We start from the raw sequence: 11,815 nt of genomic DNA on the forward strand, positions 1-11,815 counted from the left end.
AACAGTAAACAAGACTTCTTTCAAGATTTCCGCCGAGTACTTGAAATTTTTTAATGAAATGCAAGGCCTCCTCACTCCCTCCCCGGTCCCCAGGCATTCTCCACCCCATCATCCTGTTTTAACTCTTTTGATGCTATAATCACTCTATGAAATTATTGTATTTGTTTGGTTAATAAACATATTCCTTTGCTTAGCATTTATCTGTCTCTGCCACTAGAATAAAAGTTTCCCTGAGGCCACACCTATAGCCCAGTGCCTGCAACTGTGTGCAGAGTTACTTGTATTCCTGTGAAGATCACCGTTCAGCAGCCAGCTTGAGCCCCTTGCGCAGGCTACGGAGAGGCAACTGGGCTCAGCTCTCCTGACTCCATGTTCAGAGAAACTAGCAGTGCCGTATGAAATCATATCAGAACCTGAGTCAACAGGAAAAAACATGCACCCCTATATACAGTTATCACAATATCCTCCCATGTGGTAAACTAAGTGGAAAAAACTAATAAAAGTACTATGATAAAGAATAAAAACAGGCTGGGCACTGTGGCTCAAACCTGACATCCCAGCACTTTGGGAGGCCAAGGTGGGTGGGTTACCTGAGGTCAGGGGTTCAAGATCAGCCTGGTCAACGGTGATGAAACCCAATTTCTACTAAAAATATGAAAATTAGCCGGGCGAGGTGGCGCACGTCTGTAATCCCAGCTACTCGGGAGGCTGAGGCGTGAGAATTGCTTAAACCTGGGAGGCGGAGTTTCCAGTGAGTCAACGTGGTGCCATTGCACTCCAGTCTGGGCAACAGAGCAGGAACCTGTCTTAAAAAAAAAAAAAAAAAAACAAGAAAAGGAAAAAGAGAAAAAAACATGATTAGTTAGGCACAGTGGCACATACCTGTCGTTCCAGCTACTGGGAACGGTGGGGAGGGAGTATGGCTTAAGCCCAGGAGTTCTAGGCCAGCCTGGGCAATGTAACAAGAACCCATCTCTTAAAAACAAATCAAAACCAAACAAACGTCCATGATCATGTATAAAGCCCTGCATAAGGACATTATACATAGGTAGAAATACAAATCTGCCCAATTCAATCTGTTCTCATGCCACTGCCAACTCTTACAAAACCTCCTGTTGGGTGACTCAAAAACCACTAAGACTGAGGAGGCCCGGACTAATTGGAAACAACTGTTACTATTCCACATTCACGTGGGGTCCAAAAACACACGAAAGCAGCAGCCCATCTTTAGTCAATGTTTTGATAATTTGCTTGTCATGGATTTTTTTGCATCGATTTTGATTTTTTAGAATATGGCATTAAAATCTTAGTCATCATGATCACAGAAGATTGTCCTAGCCCTGATCTTGGTACTGAAGGTCAGACAGCTTAAAATAGGCCACCATGGGAGTATTAATCCCCTGGAAACTGGCAAGGGCTGCTAATCTGGACTCCACCTCTCCCAGAGAACTGGTTGTTAATCTTTATTTATCAACAGACCACTGCCAGCAGTCCTCATTGTCAATATCCCTTATACTTTACTTTCTGTCTCTTCTCTGAGTGTTCATTTCCTGTTCTTGCTGTAACTGATAACATGCATTCCCTTGTGGACATTGCTTCGCCTGCTGTTCTCTTGAGGATTGGCTTGCTTTTCTTTATGTATCCCCAAACCAATGATCCTAAAAGTAAGGTAGATATTCTCTTTGGATATTGGAGTTCCTAGTCTATTTTTTCTGTCAATATCCCAGGTACTTTGAAGTACTCAGCATCAAAACTATACACCCTACTATTATTTTCAATGACCTCAAGGTCACGCTCATTCATCAGAGATTTTACCGCTTTTCACCACCACTTTTGTAATCATTCTTGGGGACTTTCCATGTCCATATAATTCTTGGTGACTGTATCATCTCAGTTAATTTATCCCCTCAATCGTTAAGACCTTTTCCTCTCTTTATTGTCATTACAAACAAATCTACTACCATTGAGTCTCAGATTTAAGCATCATATTCTGACCAATACCTCTTATTTTTCCATCTTATTCCCTGTAAAACTCATACCTTATCAATTCTTTGATACCACTAACATCTCTGATCCACTAATCTTATCTCATTTTACTGTCTGTCACCATCTTCCCGGACAATCAACTTCTTGTCCCTCTTTATCCAGTTAAGACGCTGTGATCAATCACAGTAGTTACTCCTTACCTTTATGTTTAGCTGGCAAATGGATTTTTTTCTGTTCTAGTCAATAAAGAGGATCAGAGACAGACTGCATTCAGATAGAACAGACAGTAGTTTGCATTTACAGTTTCGTCCCAAGGCTAAGTTAGTTCTCTTATCTATTGTCCAACAGCTATAACCGAAGCCACAGTCTTTGGTTTCTAGTAATGTAGAATTCATGAATGTCTTAGGCATTTCTTACAGATTTAGAGTGCTCTAAGTTCCCCCCTGTTGGAATGCCTCCCTCATTCACTTGCTTTCTCTTGGGCTTCCTGGTCTTGAAAGAAAAGGGAGGTGGTTCCAGATGCATGAGCTGGGAATGGTGTGTGCATGCTTAATAGCATGGCAGGCACAAAGTATCACAGCATGGGTAGTAATGGTTGCTCTTTGTAAATAACCCTGCTTCTGTGGTTTGATTCTTTTTCATTTCAATGATCTTAGACAGTGTAAGGTGCATGGAGCATTTGCCTAACGGCAAAATTTAAGAGGGGAGAGGAGCACAAAAAAAAGCTCAATAATCAAGATACTATTTATATTATATTGCAATTTTTTAAAATTTAAATTAATGTAAAAAAAATCTATGATAAATAAAATATCTGAATTTTAAAGAAAGGCCACTTTCGGGCCAAGCGCCGTGGCTCCTGCCTGTAATCCCAGAACTTTGGGAGGCTGAGGTGGGTGGATCACCTGAGGTCAGGAGTTCTAGACCAACCTGACCAATATGGTGAAACCTCGTGTCTACTAAAAATACAAAAATTAGCTGGTTGCGGTGGCAGGCGCCTGTAATCCCAGCCACTCAGGAAGCTGAGGCAGAGATAATTGCTTGAACCCAGGAGACAGAGGTTGCAGTGAGCTAAGATTGTGTCAGATTGTGTCATTGTACTCCAGCCTGGGCGACAGAGCAAGACTGTCTCAAAAAAAAAAAAAAGAAAGAAAGAAAGGCCACTTTCTTACTAACTTCTTGGACTTGGGCAAATTAATATCACCAAACCTCAGTTTCTCGGACCCGAAAAATGGGGGAATAGAGACAGTTGTCTTTGTCAATAGGTTGTAAAGATAAAGTTGAGGACGAATTTGAAGTGCCTGGTGCTGGAAGGCACTCAGAAAATAGCAGATACTCTTATCCACAAGAATTTGTTGAATGGGTTATTTGTGTGTTTTTCTCTTCTTTGTGTTGTCCAGTATCTATCAAGAGGGTTAATGTTGATAGTTCTCTCAATGAGGCTTGCCAGCTAAACTTCACTCACAGGTGCAGTGGCTTATACCTTTAATTCCAGCACTTTGGGAGACCAAGGCGGGCAGATCATCTGAGGTCAGGAGTTTGAGACCAACCTGGCCAACATGGTGAAACACTGTCTCTGCTAAAAATACAAAAAGTAGCCAGGTGTGATGATGCATGCCTGTAATACCAGCTATTAGGGAGGCTGAGGCAGATGAATTGCTTGAACCCAGGAGGTGGAATTTGCAGTGAGCTGAGATAACGCCATTGCACTCCACCCTGGGTGACAGAGCAAGAACTTCACCTCAGTAACCGGGCACTTGACCCACTTGCTCAGCCCACTCCCACCCTGTGGAATGCGCTTTCATTTTCAATAAATCTCTGCTTTTGTTGCTTCATTGTTTCCTTGCCTTGTTTGTGCATTTTTCCCAATTGTTTGTTCAAAACACCAAGAACCTAGACACCCTCCACTGGTAACACACTCTGGTGTTCTCATCCCAAAATTATAATTTCTTGGCCTGAGACACAGAAGGCTGACGTAAGCAAAGGTGGGGAGAAAGGCACTTTGCTGCATGATAGAAAAGCTCATCTGTGCATTTCTCCTGGAGCTGTGATCATGTCCACAGCATGGCAGCTTTTCATAGCCTTCCAACTATCTGAGACGAGGAGAGGTAGCAAGGTCACAGGGTGAAGCAAAGCCTTTCAAACTGGAGGCCACAACCCATTAGTGTGGATCATGAAATTGCTTGTCATAGGATGGTGAGTTAATAACAATTCAGCACTAAATAAAAAGAAGAACAAGAATAAATTCCACTTCATCAGAGCGTATTCTCTTTTTGATGTTTGCTGGATTTGGGTTGCTAGTAGTTTGTTGAGGATTTGTACGTTTCTATTCATTACGTATATTGGCCTGTAACTTTCTTTTTGGTTGTGCCCTTGTTTAGTTTTGGTATCAGTGTTAGGCTGGCCCCATAGAACGAGATAGGAAGAACTTCCTCTGCTTAAATTTTTGGAAGAATGAGAATAATAATATTAATTCTTCTTTAAAGATTCAGTAGAACTCATTGGTGAAGCCATCTGGTCCCGGACTTTTCCTTGTCAGAGATTTTTTATTACTGATTTAATATTGTTACTTGTTATTGGTGTGTTCATGATTTTAATTTCTTCTTGGTTCAATATTGGTATGTTGTATATTTGCAGGAATTTATCCATTTTCTGGAGGTTTTCAACTTTACCAGCATATAGTTGCTCATAGTAGTCTTTAATGATCCTTTGTATTTCTGTGGTCTACACTGTGGCATCTCCTTTTTGTTTCTGATTGTATTGTTTTGTTCTTCCTTTTTTCTTAACCTAGCTAATGGTTTGTCAATTTTGTTTATCTTTTGTTAAAAAACGTTTTTTTTTGTTTCATTGATCTTTTGTATTGTTTCACTAATCTCAATTTCATTTATTTCTTATGTTTATTATTTGTTTCCTTCTCTCAATTTGGGGTTTCATTTGTTCTTGCTTTTCTAGTTACTTGAGATATATCATTACTTGTTTATTTGAAATCGTTCTAGTTTTTGAATCTTTCTAAGAAGTTACTGCTATAAACTGGCCTCTTAATACTGCTTTGGTTGTGTCCCATAGGTTTTGGTACATTATGTTTCTATTTTCATTTGCTTCAAGAAATTTTTAAATTTTATTCTTAATTTCTTCCTTCGCATATTGGAGATCCAGGAGCATGTTGTTAAATTTCCATGTATTTGCATAGTTTCAAATGTTCCTCTTGTTATTGAGTTCTAGTTTTATTCCATTGTGGTCAGAGAATAAAGTTGATATAATTTCAATTTTATTTGTTTGTTTGTTTGTTTGTTTTGTGGTAGTAGGGTCTCATTCTGTCACCCACGCTAGAGTATAGTGATGCAATCATTGTCCACTACAGCCTTTAGCTCCTGGGCTCAAGTGATCCTCCTAACTCAGCCTCCTGAGTAGCTGAGACCACAGTAATGCACCATTAGCCCCAGCTAATTTTTTTTTCTTTTTGGTAGAGAGGATCTTTCTATTTTGCCCAGGCTGGTCTTGAACTCCTGGGCTCAAGCAATCCTCCTGCCTTGGCCTCCCAAAGTGATGGGATTACAGAGCTGAGGCACTGCACCTAGCCTTTAAAAATGTTTTTAGAATCTTATTTTATGTTCTAACATGGTCAGTATTGGAGAATGATCCCTATCCTGACAAAAGTAATGTGTATTCTGCAACTGCTGAGCAAAATATTCTGTAAATATTCTGTTAAGTCTACTGGGTCTATAGTGCAATTTAAATTTTATGTTGCTTAATTGTTTTTCTGTATAGATGACTCTGTCCAATACCAAGAGTGGAGTTTGGAAGTCCTCAGCTGTCATTCTATTGGAGTATATCTCTCCCTTCAATCTAATAATGTTTGCTTGATATACCTAGGTGTTCCAGTGTTAGGTGCATATGCATTTGCAATTGTTATATTCTTTTGATAAATTCATTTCTTTATTATTACATAATATCTATCTTTGTTTCTTTTTGGCTTTTTATTTGAATTCCGTTTTGGGTAATATATCTACTCCTGCTCATTTTTTGTGTCCTTTCAAGTAGAGTATCTTTTACAATCACTTTCTATGTGCATCTTTACAGATTAAATGTGTTTCTTGTAGGAAGCAGATAGTTGTGTCCTCTTTCTTTTTATTAACTCAGCTGATCTATATCTTTTAAATGGAAAATTTAATCCATTTACATTCAATGTTATTATTGATAGTTGAGGACTTACTCCTGTCACTACTAATCATTTTCTGGTTGCTTCATATATCCTTTATTCTTTATTTCCTCCCTTATTATTTATTTTTGTGGTTGGGTGGTTTTATGTAGAGATAAGTTTTGATTTCCTCTTTTCCTTTGTGTATCAGCCCTACCAATGAGTTTTGTAGTTTTACATGTTTTCTTGATGGTGATTAGAATCTTTTCATCTCTAGATGTATGACTGCCTTGAGCATTTTTGTAAGGCTGGTCTAGTGGTGATGAATTCCCTTAATTTTTGCTTACCTGTGAAATATTTTATTTCTCCATCATTTCCAAAATACAGGTTTGCTGGGTGTAATATTTTTGAGTGGTAGTTTTTTCTTTCAGTACTTTAATATATAATCCTGTTTTCTCTTGGCCTGTAAAGTCTCTGCTGAGAAATCCACTGTTAGTCTAATGGGGATTCTTTTCTATGTTACTTGATGCTTTTCTCTTTCTGTTTTTATAATTATTTCTTTGCCTTTGCATTTTGACAATTTGACTATGATATGCCTGTTTGGGTTGACTCTATTTGTGATTCTTTGAGCTTCCTGAATCAGAATATCAGTCTCTCTCCCAAGACTTGGGAAGTTTTCAGGTATTATTTTATTAAATATGCTTTTTTTCTTGAGATGGAGTCTCACTCTGTTGCCCAGGTGAGTGCAATAGCATGATCTCAGCTCATTGAAACCTCTACTTCCCAGGTTCAAGCGATTCTCCTGCCTCAGCCTCTCAAGTAGCTGGGATTACAGGTGCCCACCATCATGCCTGGATAATTTTTGTATTTTTATCAGAGACAGGGTTTCACTATGTTGACCAGGCTGGTCTCAAACTCCTGATCTCAAGTAATCTGCCTGCCTCAGCCTCCCAAAGTGCTGCACCTGGCCTTATTTCATTAAATACATTTTCCATATCATTTCTTTTTGTTTTTCCTTCTGTAATGCCATAATGCAAACATTTGTTTGCTTAATGGTGCTTCATAACTCCTGTATGCCTCTTTATTCTTTTTATCTTTTTTATTTGTTTGCTTGTTTTATTTCAAATGACCTATCTTTAAGTTCAGAAATTTTTCTTCTGTTTGGTCTCATCTATCATTGATACTCTTAGTTGTATTTATATTTCATTCCTTGAATTCTTTAGCTCTAGGACTTCTGTTTGGTTCTTCTTGTTGAATTTCTTATTCAAATCGTAAATTGTTTTCCTAATTTTGTTGAGTTTTCTATTTTTATTCTCTTTTATTTCATTGAGTTTCTTTAAGGTTATTTTAAATTATTTTCCGGATATTTTGTGTATTTCCTTATGATTGCAGTCCGTTACAAGAGAATTACTCTGTCTCTTTGGAAGTATTATGTTTCCTTGCTCCTTCATGTTTGATGTGTCCCTACACTGATTTCTACACATCTAGTGGAATGGTCGCCCTTCCAATTTCATGGAGTAGGTTTTTTAGGGAAAGATTTATTCCCATAGATGGCTCTTAGGGTATAGGTTCAATGCAGTGCATTGCCTTTTTTTTAAGGTGGATGCGGTAGTGTAGCGTCTGCATAGTTTCTTCAACTGTAATCTATCCTCACAATGTTTGTGAGTATCTCAGTGTCCTAGGCTGAGAGATTATGTGGTGACCGTGCAGCTTTGCGATGGTGGGCTTACCAGGCCTTTCTCATGTCTCAGATTGGGTTGGCCAACTTTGGGTCTGGCTCACTGTGATTTGGTGCCCTGGGGCTGTTTTTCAAGCCTGAGGGGCAGATGTGTGGCTGCTTTAATGACCTACCTGCTTGTCTTCTAAGGATTGCTTATGGGGCTATCTCCCAGGCCCAAGACATGGGTGCACGGCTGCTTGGCTGCCTGGAAGTGTGTTTACCAAGGCAATCCACAAGGCCATTTCTCAGGTATGGGATGCAGCCACACACCTTCTTGGCTGGCCTGGGTGCATGCATGTCTGCTGAAAGTAGCCAACAGGGCTGTTTCTCAGGTATTGATTGCACATGCAGGTCCTTTGGGTGGGTCAGGAGCATGTCCATGGTAGGGGTGTGGTCCTATGCTACAGCTCTGTCTTTGGCCCTGGGCATAGGCACATAGCTGCTCTGTGGGCCCAGTGGCATGTCAGCTGTCAGGTGGATCAAAGACCTCTCCCACTTGGGAGAGGGTGAGGATGTGCAGTGGTTTTGCCGGCTGAATTAAGTGTAGGTTCTCCTCAGGCAAAACTTCCAGACTTCCTCCAACTGTAAGAGCAGTCAGTGGGGGTTGGTTTCACTGCTGTGCAGGACCAGATGAATTCCCTTAATTTTTGCTCGCCTGTGAAATATTCTATTTCTCCTTCATTTCCAAAATATAGATTTACTGGATGTAATATTTTTGAGTGGTAGTTGCTGGAGTTGTGGCATTCAGCCACCTGTGTGGGCTTCACACAGCTGCTCAGTCAGCTTCTCAAGTTTCTCCAAGCCCTGGTTGTGAATGCAAGGCAGTTCAAAGATGTGCTTAAGGAGGGAGTAGTTGCTACAGGCCTGTTTTTCAGGCCCTGTACATCTGCATATAGCCACTCTGCTGTCCTGGGGGCATGTCAGGTGTTTGATGGGTTAGAGACCTCTCCTGCTTGGGGAAGGACATATAGTCATTTGGCTGGCTTAAAGGTAGGTTCTCCCTAGGTGAGACTGCTAGACTGTTCCTCCAGCTGTATTGCGGATGATGGGAGTAGGTTTCACGGTGGTGCAGGACAAGAATCATAACCAATCCTGGGCTCAGCGTCTGTGCAGTTGGGCCACATGTGGGCTTGGTGGAATGAAGATGGAGCCACAGTGCTGGAGAAGTGCAATGGCTATGAGCCCCAGAGCAAGGCACAGTCCAGAGGTAGCTCTGATCTCAAGATAGTGCCATGCTGTAGCAGCTTGGCTCACGAGGGGAAGGGGGAGTACGCACCCTGTACTCCTAATCTCGAGCGATACAGCTATATGGATTCCCAGAAGCTCTTCATACTGGGCACAGGGCTTGCATGGACTGTGGGATTCTTTTGTAATGAGGACTGGAGTCATTTACAGTGGCAATGGAGACTGGTGGGGTTCTTTTAACATTTCCCTACTAGGGGACTTCCCTGCTGTCTCTGGGCTGATGCAATCATGGCAGGCAAGAGGGGGCTACAGAGGCCATGTGCCTCCATGCTACTCTCTTGGGCTTTCAATCACTGCAAGTTCCCTTCTACTCCCCCAATTCACTTTAATGCTCTCTTTCCATAATTCCAGTCAAATCTTAGCAGTTTATTCATTGCCTTGGTCCTTTCTTGTGGCAGGGACAAGAACTAGGCACACTTCTTGTCAGCCTTCTTCCTGACGTCAGTCATTCCAAAATTCTTAATGTGAGTCACAGTTGAAAAATTTCAAAGCTACTGGTAGTGGTTAATGAGTTTGGGTGCAATAGTCGAATTCCTAGGTTTACATATTGACCCTAACATTTACTTCATGTGAGATCTTAGCAATTTTTCTCATTTCTCTACAGTTCTGTGTCTTCATATGTAACATGGATTGATAACAGTATCCACTGCAAGGGGTGGTTATGAAGGTTAAATAAACTAATATACATAATGCTCATAGAATGGTGCTGGGCATATACAAAGTTCAGTAGATAGATATATAAGCAGCAGCAGCACCTTCATATAACATATGTCATGTGCTGAACCATGAAACAGTGTCTGAACCATAATAAAGACTGAGCCATGGTTTATCATTGTGGAAGACTTCTGGTGCTTACCATACCCTTTCACTTCTGTTTTCTGGCACACAGGAAGATGACACTTCCCCATCTCATTGAACATAGGCCTGGCTGGGCCCTACCACCAGATCTGTCAAAGAATGATAGGTAGAAGCGATGTGTGCCACTCCCAGGTCTGAGCAATTGCTTGCTCATTTGAAACTCTTAGGTGCTCTTTTGCTTTCCTGAGCCAAACCCTGAAACCTTGGGTTGTGACAGCAGGGAAGCAATGTGATGGGACCTCCATACTTTGAGTTCTTGAGTTACAATGTGAAGCAGAGCCTGCTGCCACCCTAAGCTCTACCAGTCTGTGTTTGACATGTAGCATGTAACCTTTGTTTGTTTATAGCAGCTTTACTGAGGTATAATTCATATACCATGCCATATGATTTACCCCTCCCCCCCCCCCTTTTTTTTTTTGAGATGGAGCTTCACTCTTATGGAGCAATCTCGGCTCACTGCAACCTCCGCCTCCTGGGTTCAAGCAATTCTCCTGCCTTAGCCTCCCAAGTAGCTGGAATTGCAGGCATGCACCACTATGCCCAGCTAATTTTTTGTATTTTTAGACATGGGGTTTCTCCATGTTGCTCAGGTTGGTCTTGAACTCCCGACTTCAAGTGATCTGCCCACTTCAGCCTCCCAAAGTGCTGGAATTACAGGCATGAGCCACCGCGCCTGGCCTGTTTACCCTTTTAAATATACAATTGGGTGTTTTTTTTGGTTTTGGTTTTGTTTTTTTGTATATTCAGACTTGTACTGGGTTTCTCAGGACCTTAAATGCAAGGCTCAGGAGTTAAAGTTTTATCCTATGGGAAATGGACAGTTTACAAGAGACTGTCTTTTAATTTAAAATGTGTTCACTAAGGAAATAATCTGACAAAGAGTATTCCCCATTTCCTTCTGGCTTCTTCCTAACTTTTCCCAAATGTTGTATGTTGTATTTTCCTTCTTAGCATCATGTCATAGTTATATGTCTTTGTTTTCTACTTTCACTTTTACCTTAACATTACCTCATACACGTTTTTCTCTGTGTTTTTATCATCTTTACTTTTGATGGCTACACCTTATCTCTTGCTGTTGCTGGATATTTACAGGTTTACTTTATGTATTTATAACTTTAAAAAATACATCCGTCCATCCATACATAGACATCTGGGCTAGTCTGTTCTGTATAAATTTTTCCAGGAGGGGGCACTTTTAAAGAAGGCACTAAATGGAAGATCACCAGCATACATGTGTATATATCTGTGTGCAGGGCTGGGACTAAAGGGGAGGCGAGTGGCAAGGACATAAATGTAAGGAAGTTCCTATCTTCTGGCATAAAAATTTGTAGCCGTGTACCTCATTTGCCTTACCCTAGTCCCAGCCCTGCCCTATACCTTGTGTGTGTGTGTGTGTGTGCTCCTTTTAAATTATTTCCTTGGGAAATAATTCCCATGAAGGGAGATTACTGCTTCAGTTCATGTTAAGATTCCAATTACTAGAGTGTTTCTATGGAGGATTCCATTGACTGTTTCTTTTTTCCTTTTTTAAACAAAAATTTGATATGTATACTTATCAAAAGATAGGGGATAAAAAATCTTGAGATCAAAAATTTTAGTAAGTGTATATGGTACAAAGATCACAGAGGCACTGGGGATGTTAGGGGGCTATCACAATAGCATGTCCCAAATATAGTGATATTGTTGTTATAGAAATTCCACTGATAAGACTTTTCACATTTGCATGGCCCAGGCAAAATATTCTGGGTTTATTTGTTTATTTTAGAGAGAGGGTCTTGCTATGTTGTCCAGGCTGGTCTCTAACTCCTGGGCTCAAGCAATCATCCCTCCTCAGCCTCCTGAGAAGCTGAGACCATAGGTATCACTCCAGG

The sequence above is a fragment of the Sapajus apella genome, unplaced genomic scaffold, assembly GCF_009761245.1.
Source record: "Sapajus apella isolate SASKATOON/1434 unplaced genomic scaffold, GSC_monkey_1.0 scaffold7, whole genome shotgun sequence".
NCBI classification, from domain to species: Eukaryota; Metazoa; Chordata; class Mammalia; order Primates; family Cebidae; genus Sapajus; species Sapajus apella.